Below are 27,849 nucleotides of genomic sequence, written 5' to 3'. Positions count from 1 at the left end.
TCAGCAAGTTGTTGGCTTTGTGGCACTGGGAGAAGAAGGTGAGGGGTTTCTGTTGCCTGTGTGAAGGACCTTTGATAACTTGTGACCCTCTTGGACACTTCAAACCGAAGGTGCAAGTTTTCCAGCAATCCTCATTTATCAATTCCAGTTGGCGGCTGGATAAAGGACAGAGGTTTTGTTAATGACATATCTGAACAAATTAGTGCTCAGTGTCGATTTTGGCAGCCCCACAGCTGGTCAGGTGGCAGGCACCTTCTGGCAGACCAGCTCTCCAAACTGTGCTTCCAACCTAGTCCCAGTGTTGTCTCCTGCCCAAGTGACAAGATGGAAAAGAGCAGCAAGGGCATGAAGGAGAAATGAATGGAGTCACCAGAAAGCCTGGGAGATGTGAAAGTAAATGGAGATATTACAAGGCAAAATATTACAGGGACATGGAGGGTACGATGAAAGGACCAAGGGGACCTTATGATGCCAGAAGGCATCATAAGGTGAACTTATGATGCCAGAAGCAGAGAGATGTTGTTTGGGGTTAAGAAGGAAAGCTTTGGGACATTGAACTGCAGGAAATCAAGGTTCAGTAGTTCTGCACCTCAGGGAACAACTTGTCTTCAGAGCTTGACAGCATTGCATTGCGGTTAAATGTGTCTGGAGGGATTGTTTCATTGCTAGCATGATATATGGATCCCTTACAGATACTTATCTTGGAGGTTGTGAAGGGGTTCAGCTAGCAATGGCAGGCTATAAATGGGGGAGGAGAAGGATGTCAAGCTTAACAGTGAGGAGGAAGGAAGACTGAAATAATAAATATTGATTTGGAGTATGTCACTTGTTATCTCTGACTGAACAGGAAAACGTTATAATAATGTGATATTTATGTGAACCACAAATTATCCACGTCAAGCTCTTCTGCATTGGTGTTGACTAATCAACGAGCCATTCTGGGGGTGGTTTGCTTTACTATTCATTCAACAGCTTGGGTTTGTTATTGTATTTCATTGTATTTCTGTAGGCTGCACATTTTTATTAGTTTATAGAGATTTGTGGGATGCGTGCCCTGGACTCAGAGAAATCACTTTTGCCAGATGGTTTGAGTCAGTAAGAGACTTGTCCTGACTTCAGTGATCCTTCGACCTGTTCCCTATTGCACCAGGTTGTAAAACTGAAGAGACATAAGTAAATCCTGATGATAAGAGGCATTTTACTAAGTTAAAACCTTTCATGTGGGTTTTGACCATATATATACTGAAAGTGAGTTGTAAAGCGAAGCCAAGCATTGGACATGCAAACTGAATGCTGCATTAACCTGTTGGTGAGAAGCACACAGAGTAACAGATGTAATTTTTGTACCTGAAATTTATTTGGACTTCATCCCTCTCTGACATCACTTTTGTCGGTGCCCAGGGAATTTGTGTATGGACAAACCTAATGAATTTGCTATTACTATGGGTACATGTGAAACACTTCCAAGAGAGGATGTTGGCAGGAAAGCAGGGTGGTGTCCATGACCTACAGCTTCTTCCCAAGAAACCTGAAACAGCATTGGAACAAAAATGAAAGTGTGGGTTGCACCAGGAGGTGTGTAGAGGACACAGATTGTTTGCTACATGGTGCCACACAGGGTGTGTGTGGGGGAGTTGTGCCCACCCCATACTGTCTCCTTTCTGAGACCTGTGGGCTTCATCTCCTCACGTGCTCCCCCAAGAAGTGGCCAGTTGGATTAGGAAAAGTTAATAAATTGACACCACAAAATTGACACCACCTCCACAAAACCTCCGGTAATAGAGATGCAAAATGGGCTCTAACCCAATCTGTCCTTACTCTCCACCAAAGTCTCAAGCCAGGAGCTTCCCTTTAACACTTCTCCTGGACATGCAGCTCAGGACTGCATTTCTCCACATTCAGATTGAAGTGCTGAAGTTTCAAGACAAAGGATTACATATTCAGACATTTCATTCATTGCTTCAAATGCACTACAAAGCCATACTATTTTTGCTTGTGATGTGTTCTTCATAAGGAACAACACGAAAAGAAAAGTGAGATTTATTGCCCAAAAAACATTCCCCAAGGAAAAAAAAATATTAACGTGGCAACTTGTGATTCTTAAAATGTAGATCAGATGGAGGAAATGTTAGTGATGGTATGAATACCAAGTTTTTCCTGTTCCAGAGTCAAGAAGGAAAAGTCATCCAAAGAGCCAGTGCAGATGTTCACCATGTGGTCACATGTTTTTTTCTGTGGTCTGTTGAACAGATCATATAGCTAGGACCAATACTTTCAGACTTAATCAGATGTCAGGGCCTTAGTTGCATATACTGAAGAGGATATATTAAAGTTATTTGTGTGTCTTAGAGTGTTATTTCGTGTCACTTGCAGAAGGACATGGTGGGTTTAGGGTACATCTATGTCAGTATTTATTTATATGCAAGCCATCCAGATGCATTTGTGTCCCATTTCCATTTTTTTGGAAAAACTTTGCTCAGGTTCAGCAATTATAGTGCCATTCTGAGATGAGTCTAGCCAAGTCTGTTAAAATTTGGGATATTTTCTGATTTTGGTAGCTTTTCTGTCCTGTTTTGGGCAACAGGCTGACTGAAGGATGCACCTTCACCTGCTCACAACTTGTGACCTGAAGGAGGATTTCCTTTTACATTTTCCACTTTAAAATTGCACTTTTGCTTATTCAGCATAAGTTGTGAGGCTCAGGCCATCTCAACTCTGTGCAAAGTATGTGGAAGCTGAGAAAGTACATTCACTTGTACTTGAGTTACCTGAATCGTGCAAGTAAAGCCCTGAATTGTGCAGGGGCATTATATGACTCCTGCAGGCCCCTCTCCCAGGCAGAGTCTGGCAACAGATCCATGACCAGGCACCAGCCCAAGCCTGAGAGGACGTGAATCGTGAATCCTTCCCTCTGGTAGTGGAAAACACTGCTGGCACAGCAGAAATCAGCTATTGTATCTGTGTGCACAGGAGGGGAACACAGACAAAGATCAAAGCCAATTTACTGGTGCAAAGTCGGATCGCATCATTAGCAGTAAAAAAAGGGATGTTTTCTTTTGTTATAAACCATTTTTTTGTGTCTGTGACATTCCATTTTTACTATTTCTTCTCTCAAATTTGTAAATTTTTTTATTTTTTTCATTCTATTTGCTGTGAAATTGTGTGCACGTGAATCTGTCTTATGGTGTAGTTTGCATATATCGTGTTGCATGGGCCAGGGAATGTGCTGGTTGAAGACTTTGAATGCGAAACACATTTGAAGGGTTTGATTTTGCATGATGTGTGAAAATCAGACCCATGTAAAGTTCCATGTGTTAGATGTCTAAAGATGAGGGCACGCAGAATCAGCGACCACCTAAATATGTATTTCTTCTTATCAGATTTCCTCAATTAAGAGGAGGAACTGCAAGAGGTAAATTATACAGTTTAAGTTATTTTCCTTTATTAAAGCATTGCTGCTCTGAGTATTCAGGAAGAGTTGTTTCTACTGATGCTCTTTGCTGTTGGGACTCCAATGCAAATAACCAGTGTCTGCCACAGTCGGGATTTTTTCTGAATGTTGTTCTGTCTGATGTTACACGGCTTTTCAAAAGGAATTTTTGTAAACTTTTAAAACACCAAAGGCTGATTGCTTTGAAATTTTAACAGTGTCAAATATTTCTTCGAAAGTGGGGACAATAAAATGAAAGCTGAACAGGCACCTCTGCCCACACAAGCAAATTCTTTTTTGCATTTTCAAGTTTTTCTGCTGCTGGTTGCTATTGAAACTTTGAAAAGTCTTTTTAGTGCTTGAAGTGTGACACAAAAGAGGGACTGTTTCATTTTTCTTTTTCAAAGATGAGGAAATTTCAAAATTATTGAAGGCAATAAAAAGGAAAATGAAAAGGAAAACTAGAACAATTTTGATGTTATCGATTTTACAGCATCCGTGTGAAAAGGAAAGTGGAAAAAAGCAGAAAGACTCTCTCTGTGTATGTATCTTGATTTTGTCAGGTTTCACATTTGAGGTTTTTTCCAAAGATTCTGATTTGCAATAGAAGTAATTTTTCTTTGAAATCCAAATTTTAATTTTCAGGCAGTTTTGAGAATAAATCTGACTGGTTTTTTTGGGAAAAAAAGAATCCCTTCTTTATATGAAGTGAATTGCCTTTTGCTGTCTAAAGAGTTCTACTTTTGGACAGTTAAATTAGAAATAACTAATAATATGTTAATTTATTACATGTCTTTGATTCCAACAATCCTCCCTCCCTGAGTTATGAGAGAAAATTAACTAAACTTGCTTGCTGGAAATAATTATCTTGTGCCTATTACTGTAAGCCAAGACTGTCATCTGCAAACATGAATAAAGACTATTAATGTTACACGCACTGAATTTCAAGGAAATTTCTTGCAATATGTAAAAATAATCATATGAAAATATGTTTGCAGGTTGAGACTGTTTTCTCCCCCAAACATATAATGCAGTTTCCAGGTGGTAGCTATCTGATATTATGTCTATTTTTGTTTTAACACAATGAATACTCAGCAGCAGAGTAATACTGCTCACTGCCTTTTCCTTCTAATATTGTTCGTGGCAAAAATCCAATTTATACAGTGCAAATAATCATTATTTCCAATAGGCTGAGGATCTTTCCTGGCAAGAGCATAACCAATGCCTTCTACTCCTACTTATGTCATTCATGATATTCCAGTGATGTGACATAGCATACAAAATCCATTACCCATAGAAGGATTGTGAGAAGGGGGGAAGAGGGGAGAGGAGAAAACGGGAAATGTACCTGGTGCTGCGAGGCACAGGGAATTAAAAGCAAAAAGCAAAGTAGATGGAAAAAAATAACAACAAGGAAGCTTAATACATTGAAGAAGTACGGAGGGCTTGTGGACCTGGGGAAGCACTGAAATTGGTGGCTTAGTGGCATTGTTCAGTCCCCACATCATTGTGGGGGAGTTAACTATCATTAAACAGCACTTTTATGAGGGGTTTGCCACAGTCCCAAGCCCTTCCCCAGGCACTTTTGAGGTACAAAGAAAGGACTTTAGCAGCAACCCCTTTTTTCACCTGGAAGCCTGAGGAGACTCCGTGCCAAGCAGAGCTCCTCAATTGTCTTTTGCAAAAAGACTCCAGCAGGATGCTAAAGCAAGAGCATGTTTTCATCACCGACTTTGCGAATGGGAGTGACTCATGTGCCATCTGTTTTGTCCCTCCACCGATCATATGCGCTCCCTGTTTGTGCTGGTTAATGCATTTGCCATCTATTAAAGGGAGAGGAAACTTTGGAACAGTCAAAACAAACACGCCTGAGAAAGGCTGAAGTTTTGAAAGGGGTTGCCTGGAAAGCCACTGCCACTCTCACTTCCCATTGAAGCACGAGGTTCTGGGACAAGAACATGCCAGGTGACAACCCACTGAACTCTGACAGCAGGGTAGGGGTTTCTGAGTGTCTGAGGGATGTCTGATTATGCGAAGAAGAGACTGACAGAGTGCAGTAAATACTCCATGTCATGCCCGGGCTGGCAAACCCTGCTCCTCTGTGCCCATTGTTACAGCTCCATGGTGGGCAGGGAGGGCAGTCCTGCTTCAGAATCTGAGGGGGACTCTTCAGCCTGGAGGGGAAAGGACTGAGTGGGAGCTATGACAGCGTGGATTTGTGAGCAGTAAAGAGAAGGGGAGCAGGGATTGCTCCAAATTGTGTGGAGGAGACCATTCAACCATTGTAAAAACTGGGAGGGAGGGGAACAATACATGAAAAGGGGAAGTTGACATGTCCAGAAAAGCTGAGGAGCCATTCAGTATTTGTCTGAATGGTGGGACTTGCTGCAGGACACTGAAATCTTACCTGGGGCTTTAAAGGTGCTTGAATAAATGAATGGAAAAAAATTTTCATCGAGAGCACTAAGATACAATGACAGCACCTCCGGCTCATTCTGGAGCGTAAACTCTGCATGATGTTGGCACTAAAACTTGGACTCCTAATTACTAAGCCTTGTAACAGACTCAAAAGACTGATGCCAGAATAAACTGGAAAATTGGATTATTGGTCCCTTGGTCATGCACGGGCTGAAATTTTGCCACACTTTTCCTCTGAGGTTATGGTGTTCAGTTAAAGAGCCCACCAAGATGGCAATAGCCCCATCTGAGGAGAAGGGATATGCTGGGGAGTAGCCAGAACACGGCACATTCCACCCATTTCCTGAATACTAACATCACCATAATATGCTGATGACAGTGCTTTCTAACAGGACATTAATAGATGGTATAATTGGAGGAAAATCAGCAACAACTTGAGCTCTTCTTAAGCCTAACATCACGACAGCAGGCAAAAAGCGTAAGTAGGGCCAAGGAATGACTTACTAGAGCACAGCCTGCTCAAGAAGCAGTCTTCCCTCAACAAACACCATCTTTCCCTCAGTGCTTTCCTGTCACGCTCTTGTACGTCATCCCTTCCTGGTTTTAAGATTTTATATACAAGTATATTGTGGCAGAAGTGCAAGACATGCTGTGCAAATGTGTTAAAAATATATCTTGGTTTTCCTGTCGTTTCAGGTCCTCCTCAGTGGGCAACCTGACTCGGTCACATACAACACCCCACAAAGAGCTCACGGGTTTGGTGACATAGTTTCATCCTCCCAGCTCAAGCCTAGACATGAGCCAGGATGTGTCACTGTCTTGCTCTAACTGGTTTATGTTTCTCCTTAATCAGTGAAAATGTTACCTAGCTAAATGGGAATGAGGAACAAACTGTACCTATCACCAGAAAAGCTCCCTCGAAAACAGTTTCCAAACATATGCATGAGGTAATGAGCCTGTTTCCCTGACTATGTGTCACAGCACTCTGTGCTATTCTGGTTGTGTTTCACAAGCTGGCATTGCATTTTATTACTCTCTCTCTTGGTCTGCTCTGAGTCAGTCAGTCTGCACAGCCTCAGGCTCCTCTTGTGAGAAACCACAGCTACGCCGGGCAGCTTCTTTCAGCCCCATACCACGCTTCTGGTTGAGCACAACTTTAAACTCTCTCTACTTTTTCATTTTTGCCTTTCCTATCTCTAGCTGTGTCTTTTTGCAGCGTGATATGAAGCCGTTTGTAATGGGGAAAGGTGCACAAACCTTCCCAGTGTCCCTCTCTCCGCTTCCTTGCCAGGAACAGCAGCCACAGACACACAGTGGTGTCATTCAGTAGAAGGAAAAAGTGCCTTCAGAAAATAGGTGCAAGGTGTTGTTGAGAAGGCTCAGCCTTTTGCTTATGAAATCTCTGAGAGCTCCTTGTGCATTACATCAGCTTTATCAACAGTTTACAAATATTCCCTCCCCCCGGAAACATTTGTCACAGTAGATTATTTTATTCAGCGCTGCTGTATGTAAAATGCAGAATGTTAATACTTTATTTGGCTAAACATGCATAATTTGGGAAGACAGGTGAAGTGATGGATTAATCATCAGGCTTTTAACTCTCAGTCTTGTTAGCTACAGTTTTAAATGTTGTTTATTTGAAATTACAGTGTGGGTATGATGTCTAAGTGGAAGCTTAAATTAAAGCTGCTTTTGCTTTTGGTAATAACCTAAAGGATTGAATTAAAATCTGTCATTTTCTCTCATACCTGGATGTTCATATAGACTTATCACAAATAACTCAATGACAAAGCTACAGCTACTACATTTTCCTTCTGCTTTCTATGAATATCTCTAAGCCTTGACCTACAGAACCTTTCCTACTTATTGTAGGAAAGTAATTTTACAGACAAAAAAAATTACGGACATTTGGAGACATGGCTATGAGTCTTTGGCATGGAAATAAAATGAATCCAATTTTGCTGCTCTCATTGAGTGGGTAAATCACCCTTTATACATCTCACAGCTGTCCCAAGTCGCCTTCTTCAGTATCTATTCATAGATTTTGTGCTCAAGACATCTCGACTTCAAAGAAATTCTAAGGACAGCACACAGTATTGTCTGGGAAGATAGGGGTATTCCTACTTTGAATTTGTGCTGTGGAAGAGAGAGGTGAATATTAGTTTTGTCAGAATGTCAATTGAACCAAAAGAATGTAGAAATGTTCATCTGATGCTGAGCCAAAAAGGATATTTTTAAGGATATGTTAGTGAAACTTAAATGCTTTACCTAAATGAAAAAGAGATTTTTCATTTTGGGAGTATTTAACCCTTTTAACCTTTTTCTGCTCTATATTTGTTTAGATAAATAGTGTTATTTCAGAGAAATTGCTTGCTTTGTTGTCAGACAGAAGATGTAGGTGTTTCTGAAATGAAAGGTTGATCAAGCAGCATCCAAACACTGTGTTTTGGTGTAATATTCCCAGTACTTTTCCAACTCTATTTCACAACAAACTTTTTAGTTCCCAGGGATGTTTTGCTCAGTTAAGGCAGAGGCCGGTCTGGGTCAGTGAAAGACAATAAGCAGAAAATCCTTCCTAAAAGAGTTAGAGACAAAAGAACATTTTGAGAAGCAAATCCTTCTTCCTTGACTGGTGCTGGAGGGAAGCTGTTGATTAAATGGTCTTTAGTGATGCTGGATGATGCTCTTCTATATTCTACTCCTGGGAACCAGCATTTATTATCTTTCGGATCTGAGGAGAGGTACAAAAGACCTGTGTTGCTAATTGGTGTAGCAGCTGGCATATAGTTATTTGTTGCCAGAGACGTGCACTTTGCATTTAAGGGTTCTAATGTTTCAATTTCACTTGTGACGGCGCTGTCTAGAGGCAAAAGCTGTGATGTTTGTGTTCAAGCCCAGCCTGTTCACAGCACTGAAGATTCACCTTGTCTGCCACAGTATATTTCCCCATCCTTGGGTAATATAATTACCCTGAATAAGGAAAGGAAGTGTGAGGAAATCATGCTGAGCCTCACAGCAGCTTGGGGGAATGATGCTGGAGCAATCTCATAACCACTACCAGTGCACTCACCTTAGCTGATGTCCACTTTAGCATGACTTTGACAGGAGAAACTCTGGAAAACAGCATTTTCAGGAGTAAAACAGGAGATGAAGGCTTGCCAGCGTTTATCATCTGACAGTAAGTAAGTAAACAAGTTGGCAGCAACATCTAAGATTATCTCCTCTCTGCTTGGGACTGGGTTATATTTCAGCTGAGCCTGTGACGGAAGAGAAGAACTTGTGTTTATTTTTATCTTCAGCTTTCACATTGGTAGTTGTTTTTGTTCCAAGACACTGTGGTGCTTGGAGCTGGACTGGGCTAGAAGGTGTTGGGGTCCAACAAAGGACTTCTAGGGAGTCACATTGCCGTGAGGCCACACAGACACCATTCCACAGTGTAACAGCATCACCTCCAAGGCAGGTTAGACATGCCCTCTTCCAGAGCATGTGGTTTGATCCTGTCACCATTTGCCTTCCTTGGAAGAATTTCTTCTAAACTGCCTTTTATCTACTTTTCTCCTTCTAAATCTCCATTGCAATTGTTCATAGTTGGCTGTGATTAGTTTGTCTTTCTACGGCTTTCCTGCACTGAATAACCACCATTTTATTTTAATTATTGGAACACAATAAGAAAAAGAATTTGGGAGAAAAGGAATAAGCTGTGAGACTATCTATTTGTAGCATTGGTTTCCTGTGTCTACCAACAAGTTTTTCACTTGCCTAGATAAAGGTATTTTATCCTACTCATTCTTATTTGTTTTCTTGCATCAGAATCTTGCTTTGCTTCCTTCCTTTAACTCTTTTATTTATGTTATGTTCCTATTGCAATTTACTGAACTGGAAGAGGATGTTAGAGTTCAAGCTCAGTTTTGGCCTAGTCTGAGCCTCTGTACTTTTTGGAGGACAGGATTTCTTGGGTAAGTGGATTAGTGTCTGTCTTTGTGCTGTCCAGGGCTTCATCAAATTGCTACTAAAATCATAAGAGATAAAACCTTTGGCAGTTAAAACTACATATTTTTGGGTCTGCTGCCTTTTGCATAACACACACTTGGGACCTCTAGTTGTTATCTGAGGTCTGAGAATTTTATCGGATTTATTTTCAGATTTATAATAAAGGGATAGACTCCATTTGGGAAGCAAATTTATTGTCACCCTCAATGGCCTGTTTGTCACTGTGCACAGGAGGATTTTAAATCTGCACTTTAGAAGATAAGAACGAACAGAAGTTCTGCTGATTGTGCTCCCTTCGGCTCCAGGATTTTGTCCAGACATCTGAGCTGTAGAAACAGTGAGACAGAAGCAGATTGACCACGTTGTTTTATCCACCACTTCAATGTGCAGTATTTTGAGTGAAACCCTGTCTTCCCGCTACGTTGCTCCTGTCCCACATCTGCTTCCCGGCCTCACTGGTGTGCTGCTCTCAGCTTTGCTGCAGGAAACACGTAGCACAGTGTTGATCACAAACATTATTACAGACTCTTTTATTTAGCCAAGAGCAATTGCAAAATGGGACTGTGTCTGCCAGACAAACACATGGTCCAGGTCAGAAATAGGTTAATTAAAAGGAGATAAGCAGGGCAGGAAGTCCTGAAATAGATAATATTAGTTGGCATGATCTTGACTTTGAAACTTACTTAATAGTTTTCCTTTTCAGGGAGTTTATTTATGTTCTAAATCTTATTCTTTTGAGCAAGGAGGAGAGGAAATGTGATTAAGTGAGATTAAGTGGCTTTTAATTCACATTTTTTCTCTTTCCAGCTGTATGCCTGCTACTCCTTGTGTTGAAGTCAGTGCTCTTGCATTCAGCGGGGACAGAACCAGAGCCTGAATAAATAATTGAACGCAGTTCAGTGAAAAGTGCTCCATGTGGAATTTCAGAATTGTGATGACACTGGATGCAGCAAACTCTCATTTAACACAGGCAAAAGACTGTGTGTGCTAAAGCACAAACCTGTACATTTGCTTAATTAAAGTTCCTAGAGTCAAGGCAATGGGGAGGGGTGAGGAAGGCAGGGAGGGAGAGAGGGCAGGAAGCCTGTGGCAGCTCAAAGCATTTTACCTGAGAAGGACAGGAGGCTGCATCAAATCTCTCCCAAATCCTGTCACCTTTTTCATGGGCAGGATTTGTGCTTGCAAATCCATGGCCAAAGAGTTACCTCATGGCTTATGCAGGCACCCACATACAAATTTCAGGACTCGTTCACCTTATCCACACTTAAACTCACTCATTGTAGTGGTAACAAGTCACCTTTAGCTCTCTCATTGCACAGAGAGAATATTTGTGTTCTCCTGAAAGTGGGATGTGCCCTTTGGTGACACAGCCAACTGCTTGTAGGTGGCCTATACAGGTGGCTCAAAAATCATTAGAGAAAGCTATTAATGAAAATAATTTTCCAAGTGTACCTACAGAGGGATGCAGCATTTGAGCAGCAGCCACCTGTGGTGCAGGGGCCAGGGATGCAAACACCAAAGCATGTGGTGCATGTGCACCAGGGTCTGAGGACACAGAAAAACACCAATTCACAGCCTTGTCAGACCTGACACAGCCTTGTCAGGATGTAGATATCCTGATTGGGATGTCAATACTTTCTGAAATGGATAAGCTTATGTAGCCCACTGAGACAATGAAGAGATGCTGACTGTCTGGTTGCCAAGTGCAGTGTTCCTTATGTCATAGATCTTTCAGACTTGAAGTTTGGACTGGAAAACTGTAATTCCTCCAGCCACAAAAGAAGAGAAGAATTTATTTTCTCTAGAAATCAGATTCTCTGTGAAATGAACTTCCCAGGGCTTTTTGGCAGTAAGTGGTATGTTTTTCACCGAGTTGCATTCTTCATATATTGACTATGCTTCCCATGAAATTACAAATATATTTAACATTAAATTGGCCAAATTTCACTATCAATTTTCTGATTTTCACCTTTGAAGAAGGGTCTTACAATGCTTAGTGATTGGGCAATAGAATGATAGAAGAAATTCAATGTCAATAGATGTAAAATGGTGCATATGGGGGAAAAAGCACTCTAGCTACATACAGAATGAGAGTTTCTAAATTAGCTTCTGATGTTCAGGAAAGAGATTTTGGAGTCATTACTGATAAGTCCCTGTGAAAATCAGTTCATTGCTCAACGGTGATCAAAAAGATTATTAGGAATTGTCAGGGAAGGAATAGGGAACAAACAGAAAAAATTAGTTATGCTACCACATAAATGCATGATTTATTTTTATTCTGCATATTGTGCAGTGAACTCATCACCACAGCTTGGAATGGAGAGCTGAAAGTGTCCCAGAAAAAGGAAGAAACAGGCTCAGTGAATGGAATGACTTCTCTGTGAGAAAAAGCAAAATATACTGGGTATTTTCATCTTGGTGAAGAGATGAAGCCTGATAACATCATGAATGGTAATGGGTAGTTGAGGAAAGAGATTAATTATCATTCCTGACAATATAAGAATAAGGGCTGATGAAATAATCAGCTGGGCGTTTAAAAAGGGAGCACTTCATCACCCAGCATGCGGTGAAGTTGTGCAAGTCATGGCTGAGGGATGTTATGGAGACAAAAATAATAAATGGGTTCGAAAGCTGATGGGGCAGTTTGGCAGGGAATAAGGCCATAGTCTTCTGTTCAAAATTATATTGAGGATGAAACCCCAGAAGTTACTATGTCACCAGGAGCAGGAGAAGGCCACTCAGTGCCTGTATTACTTCTCATACGCTTCACTTGAGTGTTTCCTTCTGACCACACTCAGGATATAGAGTCAGGTGAGTGCTTGCTTTTCAGTATGGTGACAGTATGGATGTTCTTCTGCTATGTTTTTAAAATATATGACTGAGGTATTTATTTTTATTTGTAGGCTTTTCCACATCTTCCATCACTGTCTGACATGGGAGACCTAAACTTATCAGTGTCTGTCCCTCACAGCTCTTCAAAATGTCAGAGAAACAGCCAAATCCATATTTACAAGGGGATCACTGTCCTAGGAAGGGTCTACTGGGATGGGAAAGGCCCTGAGGGACTGACAACCGCCTTCTTCCTCCCCATGCTCTGTGGTGTCCTGGAGAATTGGCCATGCAGCACCTTGCCATGCCAGCCCTTCTCCTGCCAGATCTCCCAGAACCTGCCGCCTCTGGGAGTTCATCCAGTCCTTATGACTAAGGCACAGTGAGAGAGGAAAAAAACCCCTCAGTGCAGCAAAGCCCTCAAGTCCTTAGTCAACATCGAAGTGAAGCCTACGTGGTTTGGTCAAAATCCAGCAGCACATCTGTGGAAGAGGTGGGAGCTGGATCCAACTCTCTTCTGACTTGGATAGTAACCTGTAATTACAGTTGTCAGACTGTAAGACACCTAATATATCCTTCTTCAATATTCTTTTTTCTCTTGGTGTAACTTTTTCTTGTATCCAGCATGCTGCAATTCTGGGTTTTTCCCTTTACAGCAGTTGGTTTCTCGGCATAGTCCCTGACCACAAATACTTTCGAGTGGAACATCTGGCTCTAATGTGTGCTCTAGAAATGTTACTTTCTGCAATATTCCGTTTTTCTCCCAAACAATATTTTTCCTCTCGTGTTTGCCCAGAAAAGCTTGTAAGCTGATCAGTGTCTGAAGCAACAAAGGGTCCATTTGAGAACAAAGGCTCCAAAAGCCACATAAATGATTTCCCAGAACTCGAGGCAGTTGCAGGGGAGATAGTTTGCAGATCAGCCGTGCACATGAGAACTCTGCAAGGCTACCTCCCTCCTCTTTCTCCATGCTGCCTCTCCCCACTGGTCCTACCAGTTACCATAACTGCAGAGGCATTCTCAGCTTGTTTCCTCGCTGGCGATCCCACCTAACTTTGTGGTTTTTAGTTCTCCTTCACTTCTAGCCAAACCTATTCAAATGTTCAGAGGAGGAAATATGGCAACCCAGTTCCTTCTGTTGTTTCTCAGTGCCATTACAGCTGTTTTTTTCAGAATTACAGGCTTAGGAGTTGTCCTGCACTATGTGAGTAAACAAACCTTCACCTACTTAGAGGGGGAGTACTGGTCTGCACGAAAGAGGCTGTGTACTCAGTAAAGTGGAGATACAGGATGAAGCAGGAATGCTCTATGTACTTTTAGGCATCGGCAACATGAAAAGGCTGCTGAACTCCAGAGAAAACTCTAGCACTCTTCTGGTATGTTTGCAATACAGATGATGTAAATAATATATAGCTCCTGGAAGGAGTGCAGGAATATATAAAGTTTTATGTAGGGGAGCGCTGCACGCATGTGGGAGATTCAGAGGCAGCTACAAATCACGGGCTGGATGCCAACCAGTGAAATGGTGCCCACAGTAAACGAGGCTTGGGGACTGAATTACTTAAGTAATTAAAGTGGATTGTGACTCACATGCTGAAAGGGTAAATTGTGCACTGCCACAATCCACCAAGTTATTTAATTTTGGGAAATCAAAGCTCCTCAGTGACGGGGGAGGAGGATTTATTATTCTATTATTTTATCTCTGCAAGCCAAGCTGTAGGCAAATATGATCACGGTTTTTAAGGGTTTGCCTGAGCAAGGCTGTCTTGCTGGCCAGCCACTTCATCATTAACAGAAGGCATGGAGAAATAGAGCATGATTCAAACATGTGAAAAAACGTAGCTTAACCATTTTAAATCCTTTAGGGCTTTTGCTGTTGAGAAGTGAACAAAGCTGTGCATAATTTCAGGGGCCTGCTGTCCAGCCATGCCTGGCTGGCAGCTGTGCAAGGTGGAGCTTCCTCTGCTAAAGTGCTCCCACCCATCTCAGAGTGGGCACAGGAGCATCAGATGGAAAAGCCCAGAGTTTCAGCTTTCAAGGAGCTGAGGCTGAAACCCCACTCAGCTCCCAAAAGCCTGTCCCATAGATTTCTGTGTTCTGCAAACCTATCAGTTTGCTTTCTGGACCCAGAGACTTGCTTTACCAGCTCTGTTCTTTGGGGCACACGTGGGATTGAGCTGCCTTGTCTCTTTGCCCAGCCACTGTCTCAGACCCCCTTTCTTCTTCATTAAAAAACAGAAGGTAGAAGAGAGGGTCCCAACTCAGCTCTTACCTCCCATTCTAGCGAAAGGTGTCCCCTGAAATTTGAAATGAGATGAACTCTAAGGCCCCTTCCAACCCAGGCCATTCTATGATTCTATGACTCCCAATTCAGCCTTTTCATAGTGCTCCTCCCTCTTTTCAACCCAGAGAATACACCTAATGTCTTTTTCAGTGTTAGAGTCTGCAGCCATTCTTTTTTTTTCCCTCTGTTCATCCATCCATTTAATGCTTAGCATGACCATGAATATTTGCCATATGGGCCTGTCTCTTGATATTTTAATCTGCCCTGAGTTTTGGGTCAGTAATAAGCAATAAGAACAATTATAAAAAAATTTGTCACACTTGAAATAAAACAGAATTATTTATTTTATTCCTCCAAGGCCATATTCTTAATATAGCTTCATGGACACCTGAGAAAATGCTTATACTGAGATTTTCCTCTGACTCTGTTGAAATGATGCCAACAGGACAGAGATTCCCTTCGTAATCATTTGCCTGCTTTTCAGGCCATTCAGCACACAGTAAATATGGTGAAATAGAGGAAAATTTTTTGTGTTGCTGGAGGTCAATAGAAGTTTCAATAATTTTAGAAGAGGTGTGTGGAAAACTAGCTGGCTGAGACAGTTGCACCACGGGGACCTTGGCCCCTTTGCATAGCAGCAAGCAGTCTCTTTGAACCCTCCCCAGAAATATCTCTCAGCTTGAAGTCTTGTCTTTGGTGGAACAAAACTGCTGCTGAGCTGCAGCATCCCCTTCCCCTTGCTGTTCCAGGAGCAGGGTGGCTGGACAAGAGCTTTCACTGAGATGGAGAAAACCAGAGGGATTGGCTGAGAGATCTCTGAAGGAGTGAGGGTGACACATTTTGGGGTTTTCTGAATCGGTGTGACCATCTCTTCAATATCAGTAGTCCAACAGACAGCTACAAAGCAGTCACTGACTTTGTCTGCTGCTTTTTCAGGTGATCACGGGGGTCACAGCCCTGGGTCACGCCCTCAGTGAAGCTGAGTTGGGATCTGACCTGGGGTTCATGCAGAGCAGGGAAATACCACAAGGGGTGGGCTGCTGCCAGCACCTTCCCAGGAAATGCTTCGCAGAAGTCAAAGGGATCAGGTCAGAAAGTGAAGCAACTTAATCACCATCTTTTGCAAGAAATGCTTCCACAGATAATTTTGTCCTCATTTATTAAAACTATCCTTTAATCTGAAAAGGAAAAATCTCATTTTATAAGAATAGTGATTTCTGGAAAAGGTATTTTGAACTAATTTAGATGTAGCTGGCAAGTTTTAATTATAGACCAACACTTGCTTTAGCACTTTTTAGTCATATCTTACTCCTCTGAAAGCGTGGCTGGTCTGAGTCAGCAGGATGCACAGCTGACTCCAGCCTGGGGAGGAGGCTGGGCAGAGCAGACTCTGCAGCCTCCAGATGTTCTGCACTGTTTTCTTTTCAGTGGCCTTGTGCAGCTCCCTTGGAGAACTAGGTGACATACAGATTAAGACAATTCTTTTTCAGAAGGGATAATCTAGATAACAAAAATGACTAGGAAGAGTACAATTTCTGCAGGTCTGACTCAACAGCATCTGCTTCACTTAAGGCACTGAGAGATTATTGAACTAAGACAGGTGTCCAGGTTTCACTGAGGAAAATATTTTAGGCTGTTTTCACAAGGAATAATAGCTGGAGGAACAAAGTTGGCTTATTTTGAGGGAAACAACAGCGATCAAAACAAAGAAAACACACAAAGAAAGAAGGGAGTGTGATTTTAATGTCAGCTTTTATGTCTCCTTTTTTGAGCATATTAGAGGTTGGTGTTCTGGACATGTACATAAAAGACTGACATTTTGGAAGGAAAAGAAGGGAAAGAAAGAAGAAAATCTGTACCTTGGGTACAGAAACAGGGGGTTACCATGCCGTGGAGGGGTGGAAGCAGGTGTATCTCTCTCCAATCTCTCCCTAAAACCACAATGTATGCATGCTATATCCACATGCTCTTAAAACACTAGAGGTGCATATATTTTTGACAAAGGTTTAGTTATTTTACCTGTCATTGTGATTTATGATTCTTAGAAAACACAGAGCTTCAGTTGGAAGAAAAGAGAAAAGCCACATGGCAGACTATTGCCAAACAACCAAACCCACAAAATATAGATGCCAAACAGCTTCTACACAAAGGGGCAGAAAAACAGCCTCATCCCCCTTTGACACATCCACCTGCTTTTATGAAAGAATATGTACCTGGCTTTTAACCTCCCTTCAATCCTTCTGAAGAGACTGGCTCCATTACAGCCTGTGTTCAAGGTATTTCCCAACGCCTTTATGTTTGATTAAGATCTCAGTTTACACAAATAAATGTGTCTAACTCTGTGAATAACTCTGGAACTGGCATTAATTTTAGGTGCTATCACATATTTTGAATACTGTGAGATGGAAAGTGTCTGGGTGGGCAGGGACTGTTATAACTCAAAAATGGCCCTTTCTAGAGTCAATCGGGACTGAACCCCCGTGTGTTGCCCATGGAGCACTTGCTGTTACCTCAGCCCTACGATGGCAACCCCTGGAGCAACCTTTGCCCAGACAGACAGAACTTTGCTCATTTTGGGTCTCCCAGGTGGTGGGTGTGGGGTGGCTCCTCAGGAACCTGCGATTACAGTAAGTGTTACATATTTAAGGACATAACTGTCACAAAGTTTTAAAAGCCCTGTGTCTTTTTGAAAAAGTAAATGAGGAAAGAAATAAAATTCCGTAGCTTTTGTTAGAAAGGGAAAACTCATTTTGTCTACTGTGTAAGCATTTAATCTAATGCAGGCTGCTGAACTGCACACCAGGAAGATGGGACAATGGAGAAGTGCAAGGGGCCAGGGACTGATAGCAGCCAGGAAGGTGTATGGGGTTGCCTCTTGTCATTCCTAAATTCCTCTGCTTCCATGTTCCCCTGTCGCAGAGAAGGTCTGTGAATGGCTTATCAAAGTGGTTTTTTCAGTCCTCTCTAAACCAGATAATTGTTGAAGAAAACAAGTTACTGTCCCAGCTGGCCACACTCAGTTCCTGGAGGCTGAGGTCTGTCCCAAGGAGTCTGTGATGGCTCTGGGTGCTCCTCACTTGGTGTTTGCTGAACCATCAGTACCCCATGCTGGAACCAATGTATATTTAAAATAGGAGATGGCATGTTTCTTCTCCCCCTCCCCTTTTTCACAGTTTCTCACAAACACGCTTAAACAGGATGATCAGCCTGCACAGACTTGTCCAGGTCTGGAAATGTGAGTACCTGAACTCAGCTGCTGGGCCCATCACAGGACAAATCAGCTCCCTTGTCTGTCAGAGTACAAGAGCACAAGGCCTCAACTTGACTGTACGTGTTTTCACTAATGTCTTTTGAACATCTATTCCAAAAAGGGGCTGCGATGGGTTATCTGTGTGCTCATCCATGATAAAATTAGTAACTTAATGAGAATTTACCATGGATGCGGTAGGTCTGATTCCACACAGGAGAACTTGGATTAATTGATTGTGTTAATCACATCCTCCTCTACTCATCTTAATCCCTACATTTAATTTTATTTGTGTTGTGCAGATCCCTTGAGGAGCTGTGCTTGATCTGAGTGCAGTCAGACTCAGTTAGGTTTCTTGACAGGCCAAGGGAAGTGGAAGAATGCACTGAGGATACTGCTCAATCCAAAGCAGAAGGGACAGAAGGGGAAAAAAATGAAAAGAATTCCTGACGCAAAATCTAAAGTATAAGTCCCAGGGCTTGTCATTCTTGTAATTATAAAATTACTAAATAGATATGACTGTTTCAGGACATAAAAGAGACGGGAGCGAGCTCTTTCTCACTGTGGGGTGTGAGGGATGTGGCACTACCCGCTCACATACTGCTGTGTTTTCTTCTCCCAGAGAGTGTGCCCTTGCCCATGTAACCAAACGAGGGTGGCTGGGGCTCGGTGCTGCTTCTGCACCGTGAACAGAAGCTGAATGGCAGAGTGCTGATGGACATGAACCTAAACCATACCAGAGAGTGCACTAATGTGTGAGCACTATGGGCAGTCACACATGGTGAGCCCAGGCCCTGTTTGCTTTGCTAGGACTGATGGAGCTCATGGGTTTCAAGTCTGTAGGTAGTACACTTTCGTTTTGTGAAGGGTGCGGTAGGGAGAGGCTGCTAGGTGAGAATTTCAGATCCATCTTTGAAATTTGTCACTTCTGCAGCTTCAATTCAAATTCTTAATGTTTCTCTAACACAGCTTTTTGTAATATAATTTCCCTCAGCCTTAATTAGGGGTTGAAGGACATTAGCCCAGTGAAGTCCTGGAGGAACAAAAAAAACCCCGCCTAGTCTTTTTCTCCATCATTTTTTGTAAGTGAAGTAGTTAGCAGGGATTTAGAGCAGGTAATTTTGCCCTTGACAATAAATCAGCAATCATTTGTGATGAGGCAAATAGACATTCAAGCTGGGCAGAGAACAGCTGAAGTAGAACCTCAAGAGATTATAAAAGAAACCTGCTGATGTGCAGGTTTCTGACTTTCCGGTGTCAGCATTAAGTGACACTATTCAGGTTAAACAAACCTTTTTTCTCTGTGAATAAAGCTTTCCTTCCAGATGCCTTTTTTTGCACTCGGTGAGCAAGACATGAGAATTTGTGTGGACAGGTATAAAGCCGTGTAGTTAATCAGCATGCCCTAATATCAGCCACCCCCAGACACCCAAGTTTGGTTGGTTGCAGGAATCAGTCAACTTACAATACAGTTATAAAAGCACAAAGTACAGAGTATATAGACCAGGCACACACTGTTGACACTTACAAATATGGTAAAAAACCACAACAGCCTAAGGAAGTGCTGATTACAGCCATCCCCCTGGCGCCTGGAATCCAAACATGGGTGGTCACAGGTGCCAAAGGTGTGTTGCTCTGCAGTGTAGCCACAAGAGACCAAGCAGCGTCTTGGGGGGTCAGACAACAGAGCAGGGAAGACCTTAAACAACACGATGTAAAGAGGTTTTTAAGCCATAGAGATCTTTATATTCACACAACTCTAGTGGAAACCCCCTTGCAGGACCTTCACGGAGAAGATTTTTTGCCACCAAAGCCCAGGAACACCCCAGAGGTAAACAGACTGTGGCACTGCACACCATCTTGGCCTCTCTGTTATCCCTGTTAGGAACAGGCTTCCTCTCTGCCACCCTCCCATGGAGGGGGAATGCTGCAACCCAGCTGCCCATGGACTCACCAGTAGAACAGGTTTCCTGAAGATGCCCTGTGCTCTCATCCCACAGAGAATTTCACTTTGGAAGTCACTGCACAGCTACACTTTCTCCCTTCAGAAGTACACAATGCTGAGAGCCAATGCACTCAGCATATTTTGCAACAGACTTTAGAAACTCAATAATTTTTAACTTTAGCAAGGTTGCCTTTACTGATGATGCATTTACCCTTGTTCTCTCCAGGCAAGTCTATTAAGGCACGGATAACACTTAATCCTTGACCTGTTCACAGATAGATAAGCAGGCTGGTACCAGGTCTAGCCTCCCTAGCACAGAAGCATAAATTATAGCACAATATGAGAAATTCCTGGGGATCTGAGCAGTTTGCATAATCCCAGCGGAATTAATAAATATGCTTCAAGATATTCCTTGTGTTGTAGCAGATTAATTTGTTTTTATTAATGTATCACATCTTTGAATGTTGTAATCTCATCCTAGCTCCAGGAAATTGCTGTGATCCCTTCTCCAAAGCTCTTAAAATGTTATGTTAGTCACAAGTCTATTACTGAGATTAAAACACTAAGAGAGTAAGGGGCACAGTATGAATTTGGTGAAGAGGAAGGTTACAGCTACAAGACTGCCAGTTTTTCTGGGGGAATCACGTGAGATCTGGGATAATTTTTTTTTCTCCTGCCAACATTAGATTAGAAGACATTCCCATGTTGGCATGCAATGTCATGAACTTCAAAGGGAAAGTGTTTTGAATAAGGAGAGAGAGTGACTAGAGTTTTCCAAGAGGAGTGCCCATCCCATGAACACCCTAGGTACTTTTTTTGAAGTAGACGTTTACATGTTTCAGCTATTTTAGGCAACACTGGAGGACTTGCCAGCTTCTAACAGACTGCCCAGGGAAGTGACTGAGTCACCATCCCTGGAGGTATTTAAAAAACATGTAGACGTGGCTTAGGGACATGGTTCAGTGGTGGACTTGGCAGTGTTGGGTTAATGGTTGGACTTGATATCTTAGAAGCCTTTTTTAGACGAAGTGATTCTGTGACTCTCTGGGCCATGAACTGGAGTGAGAGACAAACAGCAGCTTTCCTCAATGTGGTCCTCACCCTCCACTGCTCCTACAGGGTCTATGGGACAACAATCCTTGCTGTCTTCCCACCCTGAGGCCACTCTTGCACTGGCAGGAATAGGTGGTTGGGTCTTTCACCCAAAGCTGTCCCAAGCATCTGAGGTAGTGGTGCAGCTTCTTGCTCTCCAATGCACAGTCTTGCTGCAAAAGACTATAGATGAGGAACTACTCACATTTTAAATCCTTGTTACAGGTTTCCTCAGAGTCTCACTTTTGAGCAGTGAAATTTGGTCACTGTTCAGTGCTGACCTATAGCTCATGCCTATGTTGTGAAGACGGCAAGAGTTGGTCAAGGGTCTTCATTCATGACCTTTACAAAAATCCAAATAACTACTTTGCCAAAATTGCACTGGAAATAGTAGGGCTTGTCTGGGGGAGAGTGGGAAAAGGAGGGTATTACTAAAAGTTTTCAGGCAAACTGGAAAGAGGATGTTTTGTGAAAGTCAGAGGAAAATTGTTATTAAAACAGGCACGTTTTTCTGGATCTTCTTTCTGAGTTTTTGGCTTCTGAAAAGCAGTCTGTTAATTAAATGAAAAAATGCAAGAAGAAAAGGAAGTTCTGGCTAATCCTTGAGCTGAATGTGGATATGATGGCTGTTTGTAATAAAACACCTTGTCTCCTTCCTTCCCTGCCTCCCATCTTCCCTGCCCTTTCCCTCTCTCTCTCCATCCTGAGTATGGATGCCACCATAGATTTTGCAACTGTGCAAATTCTTGCCCAGCAACAATTTCAGAAAACCCCAACCGGATGACACAGTAATGTTAAAACAATGGCCTTTGAATTTTGGCTGAGCTGATTAAAAGAAAATAACTTAAAAAGTGCTTTAAAAGCATTAGTGGATTCAGCCTAGCCAACAACACAACAAACAACATTTTTATTTACTTAGTCCTCCTCTTTTTTTAATGACTTTTCCACTGAAATGTTTGCCAATTTAAAGCAGGAAAATCACCAGCTATGCCAGTATAATTTGCATCAATTAGTCACCCAGAAGTTGGTGCAATTCTATTTTGATCATGCAAAACAGCAATAGCCTAAGGGTCTGTACAAAAAGGGACTAACACACAACATTAATATATTGCTAAAAATACCTCATAGGTGAGCACATATGCATAGACCATAGAGTGCTCCTTCTCCCTGAGGAGAAATGTAAAAAGGTATCTTAATGAGTAGATTTGTAAGGGTTTTTTCTTTTTTTGGGGGAAGGTGAGGGGAGTGTTTCATTGGTTATTTTAATGACATTTAAACATGAGCATATTCTTGTCTAAAATATAAAAGGAAGAAGGAGGATAAATACTAATCAAGTATAAGCAAACATTACAATTATCAATTTCTTCTGCCTAACATTTCCCCAGTTACAACTGAAGATATTATTCTGATAAGGACACAGTAGTTTCTAGTCTAAGCAAATTTCAGGACTCTGAGAAGTTACAGAGCTGGCTTTAGCTTTTGCCATCCTGGCCTGTGACAAAACCATTGAGCCTGAGAGGGGTCAAAGTGTGGCACTTGGGAGGAAAGAAAGCAGTGTGCATCTCCTCATTCCTTGGGAACATATTGCCCTTCTCTTTGTTATTTGCAGCATGAAGAAAGAACTATTGTTGCTACAGATGCAATTGCAATTTTGGTTTTGATTTGTATTACCTGGAAATCAAACTGGAGCCTCCAAAGGGCAGGAGGGCCTACATGGCAGCTCTCTGGAGTCTCAATGGCTACAGTGTGTCTGTCTATATGGAAAATATTTATAAAACATGCTTGCTATGAGGACTAAATGGCAACATGGGATGTCTGCCAATAACCTCAAATCTGTAGTGAGAAATAATTCAGTCTGCTTGCAAGCTGAGTTCCAGCCTTCCTCTCCTGTATAGGCTGTTGATTTGTCTGTGATTTACTAAGAGTAGGTACAAAACATATTTTATTAAGGCAACATCTTCCACTCTAATCATGGTTCTTAAAATAAAATGCCAACATTTTACTTACTGGCTACCCAGCATGTTTCAGGCCTACTTTTAAACTTAGTACACTGTTGTAAGTAGAGGTCTTCATCACTGCTGGCAGCTTTCAGAATCAGTCATTGCTAGATTTAGCTTCTGCTCTCCATATATCATCAAGCATCTTGAAGCCAATTCATTACCAGAAGGCTGATGTGTGTCCTTGATGCATTTTTCCAGCTTATCTAAGTTGTTGAAATTGTCGAGAAACGAACACTTAAAAGTGAAAGTCCACAGGTATCAAGCTGAGTTTCAGCTGTCTGGTAAGTGAAGATTCAAGTGACATTTACCACTTACTTCTTATCAACCCCTGTAACGGAGATGACAGAACACCTCCTTGAGAAAGCCCTCACTGTTCTCACCAAAAGCAAACATGGAACTACCGAAGTCAGGCATGGGAGATGTTTCCTAGTCTATTGTAACAATGCCACGTGTGGGTTTACAAACCTGTAGTCCTAAATATACGTGAGTGTTGCTTCTAGCTGCATGGGGAGCAGAGCCTTTGAGGCTGCAACTTTCAGACAAGCCGTGTCGAATGGTGATGTGACATTACGGTGTGATGGGAAGAAGATGAGCCTCAAAGGAGCTGTAGAGTTGCCCAATTCCTGATTTAGCACGGGAAATGAATAAATGTCTAACCTGTGCACATGCTGAAGATTTGCATTGCTAAGGTGCTGGCATGCCACATCTACTTGGACTCAGCAATGAAGGTTCTAAAGGCTGGCACCAGTACTCGGTCAGTCAAGTTAGGAACTTGCCCTGGATTCTCTTCCTGTTAAGTCTCTGCTTTTAGTTGTGTCTGCAGTCACATCCTTTGTTTGTACAGCACATGACAGTGATTTTAGGTGTTCGCACAAAATGTAGCTTTCAGGTGTAAAGACTAAGCATGAAGTAGGTGGTTAAGCTGACCTAACTGTCGGCTGCTGCTGAAATGAGTGGCCCCTCCCCCCTTCCCCTTGTCCACAGAGCAAGACTTCTCACTCCTGCTGCTTCCTTTGCACTGGCACTGCTGTGTGTTCAACCCCATGATGTGCTGGTTCAGAGAGTTCAGAAAGCAAAGCCTGAGTTGGCTGCTCACGTGGTTGTAGCAGTGCTGGTTGTAGGGAAAAGGGTGAAGAAGTATCGCTGGGGAGGTGGAGGGTAGACATACCCTTTTTTGCAGCAGAGATGTTTCATTGCAGCGGATTTAGGATTAAATGTCACCCTGCTGGAGTGCAGATAGCATCTCATCCACAGGAGCTACATGGGCTGCTCACAGGGAAAATTACTAACCCAGTTGTTATTCTGGTCAGGAAATGTTTATGGTCAGGAAAGCCTGGAGTTCACCGGTCACACAAATGGTGATGCCAGGCTGTGTCTGGCCTGTGCCAGGGGATATCCACATTCCTAAAGGCAGGTTGTAAGAGATAAAAATCACACCGTTTGCATGATAAAGATGCATCATCAGCTGCAGTTAACACTCTGATGTCTGCATCTGTACAACCTGCAGAGAGGAACCTGCAGGAATGGGAGTATCCCCAGGGGAGCATCCCTGCTCTGTGCCTTGCCTAAGGAGCTGGAAAGCAATGAGAGTCTTTGAGTTCAATATAAACTGCTCAGACTTTCCAGGCTCTGGCTCTGGCTCTTGCAGCTGAGACGGGCCCCGACAGCATTTTAGCTGGATGAAATAAAGAGAGCAGCAACTGGAGCCAAGCCAGGATGCAGTTAGCTGAGAGAGAGCGCTTCCTTTTCTTTTTTATAAATTTGTTCCAAGACAGTTTTATTAAGCTTATTCTTTCTTTGCAGAACGCTGGTCTAGTTTTCATAAGAGTTGGAGGCTGACTGGCAAACCATTCCACCCATGAAGTAATGTTGATCCCAAATTCCTGTCTGCTCCTGTGAATCCCAGCTAGACTTAAGATTGGAATGCTGATGAGGTGGGGGGATCTCCTCTTTGAGATGCACAAGGACTAGCTCAATCCTTTGAGGCAAGCTCCAGCCAGCATACCCTGTGATTCAGTGGGGCACTAGGTGGCCTTTTACAGTCTTTTTAAATGGGTAACAACTAGGAACAAGAGAGGACCTAAAAGCCAAGCAGACTTAAGATACTATAACTGCAGCATTGCCATGGTTGACTTCCCTGAAATTTAAATAAAGGAAGGCTTCCTAGAAACCCTGTTGTGAAACCAGACTTTCTTCTGTGCTCTTGTGGCTCGTACAGGCTGCAGAAACACTTCCTGGGCACACCTGAATGTGGGGAATCGCCAGGAAGTTTTGGGTCATCCGTTGGCACAGACAGACAGAAACTGGAGCTGGAGAATACCTCCAGCCTCCCAACAGCCAGACTGAGGGATAAAGGAAGATCCTGGTAGAAGAGCAGCAGCTGTTCCTAGATCATGCTGCATGGAAAATAAAGTCGCTACGACGAGAAAATTAGAGGCCAGAGTGAGGATGCAAAACAATGTTGATATCAGACCTACAGAATGAAAAAGAAGAGTTTAAAAAAAATGTCAAAGGACCAAGTGAGGGGATATTCAAAGGAGGAGTAACAAGATATTCTTGTGTGCTAAACTCAGTGTGCAGGTGAAACCTTGATTTTAGGTATGGCGCAAAGGAAAAATGTAGGTTGCAGGTACACAGAGAAAATATGAACTATATTTTCCTAGAGGTCTTGCCCCTAAGGCCAGGAGAAGTAATGGGCAGGATGGCACTGTGGTGCTGTTGATGAGAGTGTGTGTCTCTCAGTATCCATCATAATCAGGGCTTTGGAGACTGATCCTGCAAGCTGCTCAGTGTTCCCAATGTCATCAGACATCACAGCCATGGGAGCAAAGAAAAATTCATAGCAGACTCAGGATCAGGCACAACGAAAGAAGGGATAAGGATTTCTGGGAGCCTCACTGTAGGGCAGAGCACATATATGTTGGTTAACAAGAGATTATTTAAATCTGCATTGAGATAATGGGCAAAAGCCAGAGCTTAGGAGAGGGAGTGTGATACGAGTGAGGAGACTTAAGTAAATTGTATTGATGCAACTTGAGTCAATTTGTATTTGATTTGGTCAACAAGCCTAAAGCTTGTATAGATATTTGTATTTCAGAGGGATAATGGATTACTCCAGGTTAGGTCAAATTGACTTCAGTTAAGGTCAGACAGGTGCTCACATTTGGGCTGGACTTGTTTGTGAAGCTGCTGCCCCTTTGTGCTTAAAGAACTAAGTGTGGGCGCTGAGTTAATTCCTGCTCCTCAGCTGATAGACTGCAACCTCGAGCTGAGGACAAACCTTGGGAACAGGTGTGCAAGCTCTTTGCCTCTTAGGCTAAGTCTGTGTGAACCACCCTTAAACCAATTGAAAAATCTTCCTGGAAAGAAGTTTCAAAACATCTTATATTTTGCTGTTGCTTAATTGCATCAGCCTAAAATTTCAATCAAACCGGTGGAAATTTGCCTGTAGACTACTCTTTGAGCAATATGGTTCTTGAAAATTAAACTGGCCTCAGACTGAAGATGAATGAACAGGAGAGGAAAAAAGCTTTGCCCTAGACAGGAATCTTGAGAGTGACTCTGATAAGTTTAACCTAACACAGTGCCACTGATATCAAAGCAGGTATTCTTCCTTTACACAGAAATAAATTTGATCAGTAGTTAAGCTGGTAATTCAGTATTATTCCACTAGATGTAAGGTTTTTATAACATTACCAGCTTATTAATAGTCAAAATCTGAAACTTTACATTAGTGCCAGGGATGTGGGGGAGAAGCAGAATGAAGAATGGAAAAAGATGACATTATTTGCCCAGGGCAGATGATTAAAGAGTAATCTACTTTAACAGTGTCACCTTTATGTATTTTCTCCTGTCTACCTTTGCCACAGTTTTCCACACCTCAGGGGAAGAGCTAGGACTCTCAGCAGAGCTCCTAAATGGGTTCTCCTTTCTGTGAGATACTCTTATTAATTTCTTTTTTTTTTCGGAAAGCAACAAGTAAAACCACCTCCAGACTTCACAGAACAACACAATGAAGTTAGTCCTGTTACTGGCACTGGGGAGTTGAATGTTGGGGCACAGACACTACTTTTATGCTCCTGGGCACCAGAGTGCTTGCATTGCTTTGACAAGATGACAACCCTTACTTTGATTTTTTTCATATGCATCAATATATTACATGGGCTTTCTTAAAGATACCATCAGCTTCTCTTTCCTGCTTATTTATTCAACAAACCTTTCTGCATCTGAGAGAGGAAGAATTTTAATTTTCAGGAATCTGCCCTCTTTAAGTTAATGTCTGTTACTATATTCTTTTACATTTATAAAGCCTAAGCTCCCCACAGTAGTTTGTACAACCACTTCCTATAAAGATGTGTCTGTGATTGAATATATACTATTGGGATAACCTGTGTGCAACTTCTGTCTCTCAGTGTTAACTACTGGTTTCTGAAACTCAACATGACTGTGCTACCCTGCCAGTCTTGCTGGACAATATAAATGATGTCCCAAAGATGCACGTTGACACATTCTTGCTTTTAGCTTCTGCTTCTTTTGTCTGCCTGACTGGAAATTTTACAAGAGTGCCCGTTGCCTTGATATCTAAACCCAGTATTCTTTTAACTGTCCTCTTTT

The 27,849-nt window shown here is 42.3% G+C and overlaps 2 long non-coding RNA genes across 4 annotated transcripts; both read left to right on the top strand.

Moving 5' to 3' along the window:
- The first annotated feature begins 307 nt into the window (after nt 1-307).
- LOC116783118 lies at nt 308-25,470 on the top strand. Its single transcript, XR_004355480.1, has 4 exons — nt 308-393; nt 6,545-6,795; nt 25,039-25,169; nt 25,454-25,470. It is a non-coding gene; the product is annotated as an uncharacterized LOC116783118 (long non-coding RNA).
- Nucleotides 8,242-13,263, top strand: LOC116783116. Of its 3 annotated transcripts, none has more exons than XR_004355475.1 (4): nt 8,242-9,617; nt 12,132-12,289; nt 12,529-12,649; nt 12,742-13,263. It is a non-coding gene; the product is annotated as an uncharacterized LOC116783116 (long non-coding RNA). The 3 variants fall into 3 exon arrangements; XR_004355476.1 differs by lacking the exon at nt 8,242-9,617 and adding an exon at nt 10,994-11,694; XR_004355474.1 differs by lacking the exon at nt 8,242-9,617 and having other exon boundaries at nt 11,867-12,289.
- Nucleotides 25,471-27,849: the final 2,379 nt, after the last annotated feature.

This window comes from Chiroxiphia lanceolata, chromosome 2, assembly GCF_009829145.1.
Source record: "Chiroxiphia lanceolata isolate bChiLan1 chromosome 2, bChiLan1.pri, whole genome shotgun sequence".
NCBI lineage: Eukaryota > Metazoa > Chordata > Aves > Passeriformes > Pipridae > Chiroxiphia > Chiroxiphia lanceolata.
This window is presented reverse-complemented; position numbering and strand designations above follow the sequence as displayed.